The sequence below is a fragment of the Lissotriton helveticus genome, chromosome 1_1 (assembly GCF_964261635.1).
Source record: "Lissotriton helveticus chromosome 1_1, aLisHel1.1, whole genome shotgun sequence".
NCBI classification, from domain to species: domain Eukaryota; kingdom Metazoa; phylum Chordata; class Amphibia; order Caudata; family Salamandridae; genus Lissotriton; species Lissotriton helveticus.
Window position 1 is genome coordinate 637335960 of NC_136057.1, and position 15374 is coordinate 637351333.

The following is a 15374-nucleotide window of genomic DNA, read 5'->3' on the forward strand; positions in this document are numbered from 1 at the left end:
AAGCTTGTTTAGCAGGTATCCCGGGATGCCTATATACAGTGCATTGGCATAGTCGAGGCAAGAAAGGATCAGTGAGTGAATAACTGTTTCTTTTGCGGGCCTTGGCAGAAGAGGGATTCATTTCCTTCGCGTTTTTAGGAGTCCAAAGTAGTTGCCTGAGAGCTTCTTAACCAGAACAGAGAAGGATAAATTATCCTCGAACCACACTCCTAAGTTCTTGGCGGATTTCCCTTTCGATGTTGGTAGAGGGAAGCCTGGAGGCCAGAGCGAGTCTCTAAAACAGGGGCGGTAGTTACCATAAAGGAGAATCTCTGACTTGTCTTCATTGCACTAAAGCTGTGCTGCGGCTAGCCATTCAAAAACAGAAGACTAGCAGTGCTGAGCCGAGGATATGGAATCATCATCGTTTCCCCAGGTAAAAAGAAACTGGTTGTCATCCACGTAGGCAATGACCTTAGCCCCCAGGTCCTCGGCTAAATAGACCAGAAGAGTCACATAGATGGTAAAGAGGGGGGGGGCTAAGGGAGGACCCCTGGGGGACCCCAGTGGTAACTGGCTGAGGGGCTGAAGCGGCTGGCGGCAGCCAAAACTGTTGCGTCCAACCTTCCAGGAAGGACCTAAGCCAGCCCCAGACCAAGCCCCAGACCCCGATCTCGGCAAGACGACACAGTAGGAGTGAGTGTGGCACCGTATTAAACGCCGCCAACAGGTCGAGCATACGTAAAGCAGCTCTCCCGCCGGCGTCCAGACACTCTCGATTGGCTTCTGAGATCTCCACCAGCGCTGACTCAGTGCTATGGGAGGTCCGGAATTCTGATTGAGCTGGGTGCAGTAGGTTCAGGTCAGTTGTCTGGTCACCACTTTTCGCACACTTTGGCTAAGCTGGGCAGAAGGGAAATGGGACGATAATTCTCTGGAATCTGGGGGTCAAGGGATGGTTTTTTCAAAAGTGGAAGGATGTTTGCTTGCTTCCAACCCTCAGGCACGCGAGCCTCACGTATGGAAGTATTGATAATAAAGTTTACTTCAGGATTAATTGTCTCTGCGACCACTGCCATCAGTCTAACTGCACAGGGATCAGAGGGAGAGCCTGATTTCAGGCCCTTCAGAATTTTGAGAGTGCTGGGCAGATCCACTGGAGCAAAAGCGTGCAGGGAATGACTAGGCCTAGCGGTCGTAGGAACGGCAGGTTTGGACTCTGATGGGATCCTAAGGCAGGGGGAAAAAGCTGCCTGAATATAGCAGATTTTATCCAAGAAGAACTTAGACAGAGACTCACACCAGGCTTCAGAGACTGGGAGTGAGCTAGTCTATGCAATAGGATATGTAAAGCTCTGGACTAGGGCGAAAATTTCCTTGGAATTGTTTTGAGCCTGATCAATACGGACCAAGTAATATTGTTTCCTTGCCTCGGCTATCGCAGCATAGTGAATTTTTTGTTTGAGCCTAAGATTGTGCTTGGCCCAGGCACAGTACTCACTAAGGCGCAATGCGCGCTCCAGTTTTTTTCACTCGTGCTTTAGAGCAGTCAGCTCGGGCATGAACCAGGGTTTAGAAGGTGACTCCCTGGAAAACCTGGAGAGGGCGGATGAGGATAACCTATTCATGGTGTTAGCGACCCAGTTTGAGAACCCAGCGAGACTCCCATCAAGGATTTGAGGGAGAGTGGGTCTATAGGCCGCCAAGGCCAGAGAGAACTTGGATGGCTCAATTTTGCTGGACTGGTTTGCGATAGCAGTTGTCGGGCGGATCAGCCAAGGCCACTGCCCACGAGAAGTAGAAAAGGCAGTGATCAGACCATGAAACCGGGAGGGGATCTTGCACCAGGATTGGGAAGTTGGAGCAGATAGGGTCAAGTATATGACTCCCTTGATGTGTGGGGAGGCTCACCCATTGAGAGAGTTGTGCCAATTGAACAATGTCTAGAAAGTCGACTGAGTCTCTAGAGTCGGCCTGGTCAAGATGGATATTTAAACCCCCTAACAATGTATTGGTAGAAGCGAAGCGCTCGAGAGACCACAGCGTCACCCCATGTTTGGAGAAAGGCCCCGGCCGAGCCGGGGGCCTGTAGATCAGAGAGTCACTCAACCTAAAATGGGCCGAGAAGCGGGTGCTAAAATCCAAAGCTTCACAGTTACCCCAAGCGCTGGTGTCTCCCCTGCTGAGATTTCACTTATCCTTGTACACAATAGCCACTCCACTCCCTCTACCAACTGGGCGGTCTGCTCTAGAGATTCTGTAGCCCACATTAGTGGCCATGGCGACAATAGGATCTGAGCTACTGTCAAGCCAGGTTTCTGTGATGAACAGGAGGTCCACCAGATTGTCTACAAAGAGATCAAAGACTTCCAGATGGTGTTTTCTAAGAGATCGTACATTTATCAAGGCAGCCGAATCGGGGGAGCCCTAGGAGATCTACTGGAAAAATCATTGTTCTGGCCTGGGATCAAGGATTCCGAGCGTGACCTGAAGCCGCACAGCGGACATCTGGAGTCAGGGCCAGAAGGCAAATCCAGCTTACAATGGGCAGGGCATGGTATAGGGCGAAGTGAGCGTAGTGACTCATCCGTCTGTAATTATCATTTTACCCACGCCTACAAATCCCTCCACAACACCGGACACCAATACTTCAACAAAAGATTTTCCTTCTACGTACCCAAGAGAAACCGCTGCTCCACCGACTTTGGCCTGGCCGAAATCTCACGCACCCTCAGGGCCAGAACGAGAGGAAGAGCCTTCTCCTACATTGTAGCCAAGTCCTGGAACAAATTCCCCTCAGCTTCAGGCGAACCCCCACACTGCAAGCATTCAGGAAGAGCCTCAAGACCTTGCTCTTGAGACAAGATAGAGCGGCTTGAATCTCCCCCTCTCCCCCCAGCGCCTTATTATCATTATTATTATTATTTAAAATTTTATATAGCGCGCAGTTACCCTAGGGCATCCCAGCGCTTGAACAGAGCTTCAACAGATAAAACAGTCAGTCAGGACCAATCACGCAGGAAACAAATGTGTTTTCAGACATTTGCGAAAGCGCAAAGTGCAGGTCTCGGCACGCAGTTTTAAAGGTAAGGAGTTCCAAAGCGTCGCTGTGTTTACCGAGAATCTTCTCCTGCCCGTGCGCGCCCTCTTTACTCTGGGGACAAGGAGGAGATGTTTCTGGTCGGAGCGCAGCGTTCTGTTTGCTTTGTATGGCACTGCTAGATTTCTCAAAATAGGGGGCCCTGTACCCTGGAGAATTTTGTGGGCTGTGCAAAGTGCCTTAAACTTCACTCTTTCACGCACTGGTAGCCAGTGCAAAGCCTTGAGGGCAGGTCTAGCTGACTCGGTTCTAGGAATGCCCATGAGCAGTCTGGCCGCCGCATTTTGGACCTGCTGTAGTTTATTAAAGGTGGATTCAGGGGCACCCAGAAAAAGGGCATTGCTATAATCAAGTCGCGATGTTATAAGCCCCTGAATCAGCAGCTTCCTCGATGGAAAGGGAAGAAGCGGAAAGATTTTACGAGCTGAACGCAGCAGGGCGAAACAAACTCCTGCCGTTTTTTTAGCTTGGGTCCTGAATGAAAGATCTTGTTCCAGCCAGACCCCCATGCTCTTAATCTCCTCTTTCATACTGGGGAGATCGCCCATACAGCTAGGCCAGCTGGTCAATGGCAGTAAGGGGGCTTTATTCCCTAATAGCATTATCTCTGTCTTAGAGCCATTCAGCTTAAGAGCTGAGTCGTCCATCCAGGTATGAACTTCCAACAGGCATGAGTGCAGCAAATCGGGGTTATCTACCAGTTGAGGAAGGGCGACCACTAACTGAGAGTCATCAGCATAGCTGATGATCTTGATGTTATAAGGGGCCACCACATCCTCCAGGGGGGCCATGTAAACATTAAACAATGTCGGGCTAAGGGAGGAGCCCTGTGGCACACCCCACTGGAGGGGGATAGATGTAGTCCGATTGCTGCCTTCCCAAACCTGATATGAGCGACCGTCAAGAAATGATCTGAGCCACTTCAAGGCGGCCCCTGCCACACCCACCTCTGACAGTCGCTGAATCAGCACCTGATGATTCACGGTGTCAAACGCCGCACTAAGGTCCAGGAGGATCACTGCCACTGATCCTCCTGAGTCCATGACGCGCCTGGATTCTTCTACGACTGCCAAGAGGGCCGTGTCAGTTCTCTGACCTGGACGAAATCCGGTCTGCGAGTCTCGGAGCAGACCATTCGACTCCAAGAAACTTGACAGTTGGTAATTTGCTAGCCTCTCAGCAATTTTGCTGAGGCCTGGCAGCAGAGAAATGGGCCTAAAATTTGCCAATTCCGCCATGTCCAAGTTAGGCTTTTTTACAGTGCCTTAACCACTGCTGTTTTCCAGCTTGGTGGCACCAAGCCCTGGGAAAAAGAAGCATTCATCAAATCAGTGATAGGTGTCACGATAGAGGTTGCTACTTGCTTGAGACCCTTACGGGTGAGTAGTGCGCTTCACAAATCCCTGATGGATTGATTGATTGATAGAGCAGGGTTTGGGTCTGTCCTGATTCATGCCGGGTTGTTTTTCCAGATCCAGAGTGCATGGATGGAAATGGCATGTTGCCTGTTTTATTTTCCTTTTTCACTTCTTCTTCCTTACTTGTGGTGGTATCCTGGCTGGGGGTGGGCAGAGAGCAAAAGATAGGGTGAGTTTGTTTGCCAGATAGGTAGGAGTGCTAGTCGTGTTGGCTTAATAGGAGAAGCAGCTGGTTTGGAAGACCTTGTGGGCCAGCAAAGAGAGCCAGTGGGGATCCATTAATGTGGGGATTAGTTGATAGAATGATTTAAGCTGACGTCAAAAGGTCAAGCCCCTTCCCTTACCTTCCGCAGTCCAGGTGGTTCAATGTTGGCTAACATGAGACGGCTCTAATATTGAGTTGAAGTAGCTGCTTTGTGGATATAACCATCCAGCTTGACAAGCTGTGCCAGCCTCTAGAGGAGTATTAGGTCCATGCCAGTGTGGCGATGATGGGCAGCACAGATTGCTTGGTCTGGCCTCTGGGTCCTTCCCTGAAAATCTTATGAATGAATGCATTTCATTACCCCGCAGATTATTAACCGCATGCGTGCGGGCGGAATTCCGCTCGTACGCTGACTTTTTCAAAAGCGCATGTTACGTGACGAGCTGGGCTCGTCATGAGCGTGCGAGGAGGCTACCTCATGACGAGCCCAGCTCGTCATCAGCGTCGAAGGAGTTAATATACTTCATTCATTAACCGTTTTACTTATTTTGCACCACCCTAAAGTTAATGTCCTCTCCAGAGCTGGTATTAGTGTGCAATAAATAACAATTTTGACGATTGTTAATGATAAACCTATTGTATCTGCCTTGTAATTTCTGCCACGCAATGTTTTCCGTTGCGCGGCTGCTCTTGGCTTGAGCTGGGGCTCATTGGGAGCGCCCACATCCTGTACACAGCGTAATGCTCTTGAAAATTAATAAGAAAATGTATTTGGAGAGTTAATGTTCCGCCACTAATCTTTGCCGGCGAAGTACTAATGAATTATACAGGTTGCTGTGAAAAAGGCACAGAGCCCTACCTTCCAGTAAACGACTGCTTCTGTTTCTGACCGCTGCCGCTTTCCGTCGGTGTCCGAGGCCCCGCCATTTATCCGGATCACCCCGACCGAGGCGCCTAATAAACGTGGCATCCGAACAGACTTTAGAACAATCCACAGGCGTACATCTTTATGTGTTGACAAAGTGAACGTTAGAGCGCAACAAATATGTCTTGACATTTAATGAGACGAGCGCCCCCCGCTGTGGCGCGCTTTTAATTTCCCAGAGGTATGCGCGCGAGAGCCTTCTTTCTGCGCAATATACTTTCATAATGAATTGATCCATTTATCATAAAGGGAACATTAGAAACACAGGGGAGGGAGGACGTGCAATGGCAGCTGAGGAATAGCCAGGATGACATAATTAATATCATGGCGTGCTTACATCCATTTCTCCAAAGACCTTTCATTTCGAGGATCTTAGCCTGGCCACATTGTTGTGGTAGGAGAGGTGTACCGCACCTTTAGGTTTTTTCTATTTTCCTTCTCATATGTTGGGACTCTATGTTGGTATGTAGTGGATTTAAACAGTGGGAGCCTCACTGAAAGGCCACAGAGGTTGTACACGCAGGGGAGGGTAAGTGTCTAGGACAGTGGGAGCGCCCTAGGGTGCTGTCAGAAGAGGTCAGCATGGTCTGTAGGGTCAATGAGGTCAGTGACAAGATGTTCTCTGACCAGGAAGGCCCTCGGCTTCTTGAGTAATTTTATAAGATGTAGATAGTTAGTCTTGTACTGGCTGTTTTTGGCCTGGGGTGAGACAAGGACGAACTCTGAAATAATGTCTTCCCTTCCTCGATTTAGTGCAACCTTCCGCCATTGCCTTTTTGAGCCTGAGACCATGTGAGCTCTTCATGCTCGCTGCATTTCTTAATCGTTATTATATTCACCTTACAGTTTCCAAGTATCTTTTTCATTTGCACTATTGTTTAAAATACCTTGCAATGCTCATTGGTTTCTTTTCTAAATGAATTTCTAAACTAAGTACCTTTCAGTACAGGGCCTAATTCATAATGCTTATTTCTGTAAGTGAATGTGACTTTCTCCTGGAGAAATTGTTACTTAAGCTTGAAGTAAAGCACCACCCGAAGCAATGCAAACCACTAGAGGACTTCATTTCCAGCCACAGTCAAGGCACTGCAGAAAAGCATGAAGTGGCCACTGGGTCAAGAGAAGCTGGCAGGTTTGCAGTATTTTAGCATAAATGAGGGCTTGTATCTTGTTAGCTCTATCCTTCTAATTCGTGTTGAAATCTTGCTGGATGGTATTAAAGAAGAATTGAGGGGTTTATTTATGGAAACGTTTACATTTGTATTTAATGTACCTGAGTCATTACATGGGTGTCTGCCCATTAAGTAAATGCATTTGTCTTTTCTCAGTAAATAAAGCAATAGAGAAATGTGTCTTTTATGATTGCCTTTTTCATATATTTGTTTACTTAATTTTAAGCTTTTGTTATTTGGGAAGTTTTACAGAGAGCTGTTAATCCCACTTGGCTCCACTTGTAGAAAGTTCAACAGAGTGTGTGAGGACCAGGTTCATAAAGGCACAACATGGTCTCTTCACCGACAACTAAGAACCTCATGCCCTCACAGAAACCAATGCCATACCAACTACGCCCAGCGTAACTGCCCCGGAAGGGCTCCAATGCCTCCTGCTCAATGCCAGATCTCTCTGCAAACATGCCACCAAAGTCTAGGATATCATCTCCTCCCTCGTCCCAGACACCATCATCATCACAGAAACCTGGCACAACTCCTTCTCCGCCCCCGACATCACCACTGCAATGCCCAATGGCTGCAAGACTACACACCGAGACCGCACCAACAAACACGGCGAATGCTTCACCATCATTCATAAAGAAACAATTTGCTGCATCATCACCGGAGATGACACCACACAGATCTTGAATTACCTCAACTTCGAACTCCACACCGATGACAGAATGATCATCAGAGGTGCCCTCGTCTACAGGACCCCCAGGACTACGCACCAGCTTCCGCGACACCATCACCTACTTCATCGTCTCACTTGCAAACAAGTCCAAGCACTACATCTTACTCAGTGACATCAACTTCCACTTCGACGACCCCACAGGCACTAACTTCACCAACCTCCTGGAATGCATGAACAACATTAGCTTCCGCCAAGTGGTCACCAGTCCCACACACAGAGCAGGACACACATTGGACTTGATTTTCATGGCCAGTGACAGAGTCAAATACAGCCATACCACAGAACTCAACTGGACTCACCAGTCCATCGTCTACTTCAACATCACAGGATCACCATGCATTATCACCATCCCCCCAAAACCGTCTTCCAAAGCTGGAACAAAGTGACACAGGCCCAATGGATGGACACCCTCAACACCACCTAGCCCAACCATACAACCAACCTTGAACAAGCAGTCCAGAACTTCACCACCTGGATCTCCAATGCCACCGACCAAGTCACCTTCATCAAAGAAGCCAAGACCCATAGACCCACCAAACAAGTCACCAGAACTCAGGACAATGAAACGAAGCAGCAAACAACTGGAGAGAAGATGGCACACCTGCAAAGACACCACAGACCGAGTCACTTTCAAATCAGCCCTCAACAAATGCCACTAATGACTTAAAGACACTAAAAAAGTCACCCTAGCTAACCGCATCAAAGCAAGTGCCCACCACACCAAGGAACTCTTTATCAGAGAGTTCTTGTACCCTATGGCCACTGAGAACATAATCCCCCCACACAAGAACTCTGCGACCCTCTAGTGGACCATTTCCACAACAAGGTATCCACCATCTACAAGAACTTCGAGCCCCAACCTACTGACTTCTAAATCCTGCTCACTGCAATGAAAGGCTCCCCCAACCAGCCACTCACTACAGGGGAACAGCTCACAACACAGAACAGCACGGTCGTTACTAACTCCATCTGCTCGGGGGCATCCATGAACCCCTGCTCCCCCACTACCTCTTCAACCCCAGAGGCAAGGACATCAGCTGCCATCTCACCACCATCCTCAAAGCCTCCATCACCACAGCCACCTTTCTTGACACATTGAAACACACAGAAGTCAAACCTCTCCTCAAGATACCATGTAACAACCCCAGGGAACTCCATAACTACCAACCCATCTCACTGCTCCCTTTCCCCGCCAAAGTCCTTGAGAAGGCCATTAACCAGCGGCTCGCCAAACACCTGAAGAGAAACAACCTGCTTGACGCTTCCCAATCTGGTTTCAGGGCCAACCACAGCACAAAAACTGCCCTGAACGCCACCCTGAGGGCATCCACTCTCTCCTTAGCAGAGGAGAATCGGTGGCCATGATCCTCCTCGACCTCTCCGCAGCATTCGACACAGAATCCCACCACACACTCATCAAGAGATTGCATCACAACAGGATACAGTGAGACACCCTCAGATTGATCCCATCACATGATCAACTCAGAGAATCTGACTACCTCCCTTCCCCTCAGAACCCAAGAGCACCATCTGCGGCATTCCTCAAAGTTCACCTTTCAGCCCCACCCTCTTTAACACCTACATGACACTTCTTGCTGACATCGTCAGTAAGCACGACCTCAACATCATATCCTATGCCGACGACACCTAGCTTTTCCTCTCGCTCTCAGCATGCCCCACCACCATGAAGACCAGCTTCTAAAACTTCATGAAGAGTACTGCCTAATGGATGAAGACCAACTGTTTGAAGTTCAGCACTGACAATACTGAACTGATCTCAGGCAAGAGCCCCTCTACTTAAAATTAAACCTGGTGGCCCACCGAACTCGGGCCCACTCCCACACCCACAGACCACGCACGTAACCGTGGCAACATCCTGGACAGCAAACTCACCATGAAACGACAGATCACTCTCCGCATGCCCCCAAATAATCTTCAAATTGCTCCCCATTGGCACTAGGAAAACCACCACTTAAAATTAAACCTGGTGGCCCACCGAACTCGGGCCCACTCCCACACCCACAGACCACGCACGTAACCGTGGCAACATCCTGGACAGCAAACTCACCATGAAACGACAGATCACTCTCCGCATGCCCCCAAATAATCTTCAAATTGCTCCCCATTGGCACTAGGAAAACCACCATTTAAGTCCTAGTCACCAGGCAGCTGGACTAAGGCAGTTCACTGTATGCAGGAACCACCACCAAACTCATGAGGAGACTGCAGCCAATACCGAACTCAGCGTCTAGGTTCGTTCTCAACCAGCCCAAACTGACTCATGTCATCCCACACCTTAGGATCCTCCACTGTTCACCATCCAGAAAATATGCCAATTCAAGATATTGACACACTCCTACAAAGCCCTCCATGACTTAGGACCAGCATACATCAACCACCATCCAAACTTCCACCAACCCTCCAGAGACCTTCATTCCAATGCCCTCGCCCATTCACAGACACCGTGCATCCACTGAAGCCACAGCAGAGGCTGTCCCTTCTCCTACCTCTTCGCCAAGTACTGGAACGGACTTCCCCTCCACATCCGGACATTACCCTCCCTGGCAAAATTCATTAAGAGACTCAAGACTTGTCTTTTCGAGTGAGCACTGAAACTGAATACCTTCACAGGTGATTAGAAGTGCTATACAAATACTGAATGATTGATTGATTGATTGATTGATGAGGTAAAGAGTTTTCTGCCTGCACATGATGGTCATTGAGCAATATACTTGCTCCTTTCAGATTCTTGCAATGGAATCTATTGATGGCGGCCTCTTACTGAATAGTGTGGGGCGACTGTCACTATGACATAATTTCTCTGTATGAGTGAGCAGTCAGGCTAGACGTTTCTAATGGCGGAGCCAGCGCAGAGTCCACTGTTAGAAACTTTGTAGTTCTGCCAGCTAATTGGGATGCGTAACCTCAAGTTTGAAGGAGCTGGAGCACTACAGTTTTATACCACAGATTAAAATCTTTCTCTCTCTGTAGCACTGTTTGCAGAACAATGGTCTCACCTTCATCGTCAATGTAACAGGATCAATGCCATCATTCACTGCATTCTAGTCTTGGTATTTACGAGCTGCTGCTGGCGGTGCAACTGCTGTCTTAAAGCTCATATGGAAAACATATATAAAAATTTGTTGGGACCCTATTGTCTGTGTTGTGTTCATGCTTGAAGGTGTATTATGTCATAGTTTTTAGATTGACAGCCTTTGTTGTTCAGTGCTAAAGTGCATTGTCTAGTTGACTCTGGTTGATGAAGAAGTAGCCTGTTGACAAGGGAATAAAATTAATTATTCTAGTCTGATTGTTCAGACTGTGCTGGGCGTAGCCTGGGGAAGGTCACGTTTTGACAGTGATTTAGGTAACAGTCAAAACGGTGCGAGTGTTCTTATTTATATTGAGATCAATTGATTACATCCATTTATAGACATTTGTAGGGAAGGATGCCGGTTCTCTTCATGTTATCAGAGCCACCATGGTTTACTCCAGTTTATCTTTCTCCACACCTTTGTAATTTAGAACGTGTGTGCACGTGAGCTGACCACGGACTGTAGCTTCCAGAATGTACTGAGTTTTTAAGTAGGAGCTTGACCTCGGGACATGATTTCCTTAATCGCAAATATTCATTTGATGACCAGATATGCAGAGCACTGCACTGGTGGGGTTTAGGGAGAAGCTAATGAGAATCTGATATTGAGGGTAATGTACAATTTCAATTCTACATCATTTGCATAAAATGCAAATTGAAAAACTATGTGTGAAGATGTCCAAGTATTGTAGCTGCCCAAACCATGGCTGATTAGTGCATAAGACACACTGTTATAGAGTACATTGATTTACGCAATGCACTTCACGAGTTATACTTTGTTTTGTCACTTTTACTTGGTGCTGTATTGAGGAGCATTTTTTAGGGATTCTTGAAACTCCACGCCGTTCACAGCCGCATTTGATGAGGTATTGTTTTAAGTACGACAGTGAAGTTTGGAAGTAGCAATACTAAAGTGAAGCATCTAAAGCATTGCCACTCTCCCCGCTGCCATACTGCACAGGGATAAGTGACGTAGTGTAGATTCTACACATAATCACACAAGCTCGCTGAAATAAGTCAAGCCACTACACATCATTGTAGCTGAGATGATGCCAAATAAATTAGCCAACATCTCAATAATCTTATCCATGTGCTTCCTCCCTCTGAGGATTAAGTGTACTCACCAGGATTTTCTTCTGAAGCTACTGGAGCCCACCCTAGATTGCCCCCTGAACACCGAGCTCTGCTCTTCCTGCTCAGACAATCTTTCTTTGGCTATGTGAAGCTCCTCCTGTACACCTTTGCCATGCGCTTGTGAGTATTGTTATCCACAGTCCTATCAACTTCTGTGGTCAGCTCAAATATCTCCCTGATGGTATTAGCAGTCCTGGCTATTACAGTTCTGGAGTGCATCCCAGACATGTATAATGTTTGTCACACTTTGCAAGGTGGAAGACCTTTAACTAGAGCAGCTGATGACGTATCATTAACCGCTTAACTGCGGCGGCAATCCCGCTGCGGTGCGGCAGTTTAGCGGAGTTGGCGGGGCCGCGCCAGGCAACGGCTGTGCGCAGCACTACAAAGGTACTACGTGCAACGGCCGTTGGCCAACAGAAGCACGCAAGGGATTAAATAACACAGGTCATTGTTGGACCAACCCACCTGATGCTTTATGACAAGCCCTGTGTCTTTCGTATCAGTCAGGTGAGGATCTCTAGCTGTGTAATTTCTCTGGAACCGCCACGAGGATCAGAAATGTGTTCCAGTAGGTGCTAAAAAATTTTCTTTTTTAGATGCATTATTTTACGCTAACTGGGCCTTTTCAATTGCACACGAAAGCCCACTTACTTGGAACCTCTCTTAAGGCCAGAATGACAAAAGATAGTAGGAAAGTGGCTCACTCATGTTTCCTTCTACATTAGTAGTAATTTTCTTACTGATGAAGAATTCACTAAACATTCCACATCTCCTCCTAGGAATCAGCAGCTATTTCAGATTTTCAGGAGTAGTGAATATATTTGGTCAGTTCTATATTACTCACATTTTACCTTTACACATATGTAAATATGCACACTGTACACGTATGCATGTGTAGAGGTAACAATAAAATGCACTTGAACTTTCTATTCTCCAAGTGGACAATATTTTACCCTTCCATTCAACGCTATCACTTTCTGGGGTGATCCCTTCACTTTTTTGTACACTGAATATGCCTTTTATCTTGCCTCTGCAGGAGTAAATTTAGGAACATATTTTGGTCGTGAAACTCGCTGCAGTGATTGTGAATACTGACAAACTGGCACATGTACCCTGCTCTTACCCCTTTAAGTCGATTTATTCCCACATGATATTACATTATGATGGGGTAATATGTGTGAATATATCGCTTTGTGAGTGTAAGTTCACCTATTGTAAATACAAACCATGAATATACGCACATAGATGTTGTTACTATGAACATTTAAGTAAAACTTAGATCCGCAAACACCTCTGTTAATTACTCCACCGTGTCTGCTTCTGAGGCCTTCACGAAACACCTGCCTATATCTCATATAATGTAATGTCAAACAATGAAGAGTGGCTTGTTGTGTTCCTACCACTCATGTTGCCCCCCCCAGCCAGATCTGTCCATCACTTCACGTTTGAATTGCATTTTGTCAAGATGGGATTTTCTACTTTTGTTTCTCATTGACAAGTCTGTCAACTCCTCTAGCAGCACCTTCTCTCCACAGGAAGTGATATATCCTCCCCTTCCACAGCAGAAAACTACTGGTTTCCCCTGGTACTGGAATGTGTGCACACCTGCAGTGGCCGCAGCGACACTCTTTACCTTCCTTGAAATTACACTATTTTTGAAGTACAGATGATGGGTTTGGAAATGAAATTCTAGCAGACATTGACATGTTAACAGAACAAAAAGGTGCCCTTGAATGTCTCAATTGCAGCCTTTTCATAGTAATACAGCCTTTAGCTTTAGCCAGCATAGGATGGTGGTCGCTGGCACATCCTAGCACTTGCTTGTCATTAACACGATGCCGTTTCAAGGTTTCAATGACAATTAATTAAGAGTAAAGTATCCTGGCTTCTCATTAGGATTCATTGTTATTTGATATCGCAACCTGGGTCCGAATAATGCATTGGGCGCACTGCCCCGGTTTGTGTGGGAGCGTACCCTTAACCAGGTGTGTTCGACACATCCCGGACCACTGCACCTGATCACACTGAAAAATACACTTTCCTCAGCACATGAGTGAACTCTACTGCTTGAACCTACGTTCAGGAGAGCGCATTAGGGAAAAACAGGACCGCAGCAGGGCCGGACTGGGAACTACAACTGGCCCTGGCAAAGTGCTCCGCCGCCCCAACCCACTCCCCACTCGGGGGGTTGGGGGTACCGCCGAGCTCTTTGCGGGGCCGGTTTTCGGACGATTTTTGTACAGGGCCGATTTTGCAGCTATGCTACATAAACGTCCCTGTAAAAAAACGGCCCACAGGGGCCCAAAACCGGCCCCCACCCGTGCGGCGGACCAGGAGATTGCCAGGTGCCCGCTATGGCCAGTCTGGCCCTGGACCGCAGTTCACAGCCGGTGCTCTGTTTTTCACATGAGACAGGCGGGCCTCATGGACGTTAATTCACGGAAGTGCCAGGGGTAGCGAAAATTACATCACATGCCCTTTGACCTTCCCTTTCACTCACACACACATTCTAACACATACACACAAATTCACACATATACACTCTCTCACCCATAAACATACTTTCACCCGCGAGCACGCACACAACAAACATTTAAAAGCATTTTTTACTTACCTCAGCTGTCATGGATGGGCATATTCTAGCAGAGTGTACTCCATATTTAGTACACTAGTAGTGAATAATATATTTTATTTAGTCACCATTAGTGTAATAAAAAAATGACACATAATAAAGAAATTGGAGACCCAACTGCCCCTGTGTTCCTGGCACTGAAGTTGCCACCTGTGAAACCAGGAGTCGCAAAGACAGTGCTAGGGGTAGCAAAGGACAAGACAGGGGTTGCAGCTGCGACCCATGGCAACTCCTAAATGACATCCATGGCGGGCCTATGTTTGAAGAGAGAAGAAAGGCATCCCCCTGCTGGCACGTACTGTAACACACTGCACCCTGCACCCATCTGTAAGGGGATGCCTGAGGGTCCCTGGGATCCCTGTGCCACCCTCCGAAGGGGCACTCTAAAGTGGCCCACTGACTGTGCGCCACCTCTGTGTGACTCACAATCATGTGCCTCTTTGACTCTACAACCGATTCTTTAATATGGAATGGGTGTAAAGGCATTAGATTTCCTCGTTTGCTTGTGTTACACTCCCATGCAAAGCCATACATCCCCCATTCGGATCTCACCATTTACCATTGGCACGATCTAAGTACTAAAAGGTTCACATAGGCATCTGCGGCCTGTTCTGTAATACCAAAGTACCCTGGGGGCTCATAAAGCAGACAGCTGCACGTGTTGTATGTTACAGACCCGGGATATTTGCACTGGTAAAAATGCAATTTTTGTCACTCTGATGATCATAATGAAATTGTAACATTGGGCTGTACGTTATTTAATTGTTGTGCACGTCCTGGCATTGCTTCAATGTTTTGGGATGCTATAACAGTACCCCCTTCACCATTTCATTGCAAGTGCATTCCAATTGCAACTGTGTAATACTCTTGCAAATGCATAGCTGGCATATGGGCAGGAGAGTGAATCACTGCTTTGCTTTGCTTCTCTTGAATAGGTTTCTGTTAGGTGGGCTTGTATAAAGATTTCTAGTAGAGTTAC

The 15374-nt window shown here is 47.3% G+C and overlaps 1 protein-coding gene across 1 annotated transcript in view; it reads left to right on the forward strand.

Annotated features, from left to right (window-relative positions):
* The window catches only part of CAMK1D (calcium/calmodulin dependent protein kinase ID), a 1511583-nt gene that overhangs the window by 143016 nt on the left and 1353193 nt on the right, over positions 1–15374 (forward strand). The window lies entirely within an intron of this gene.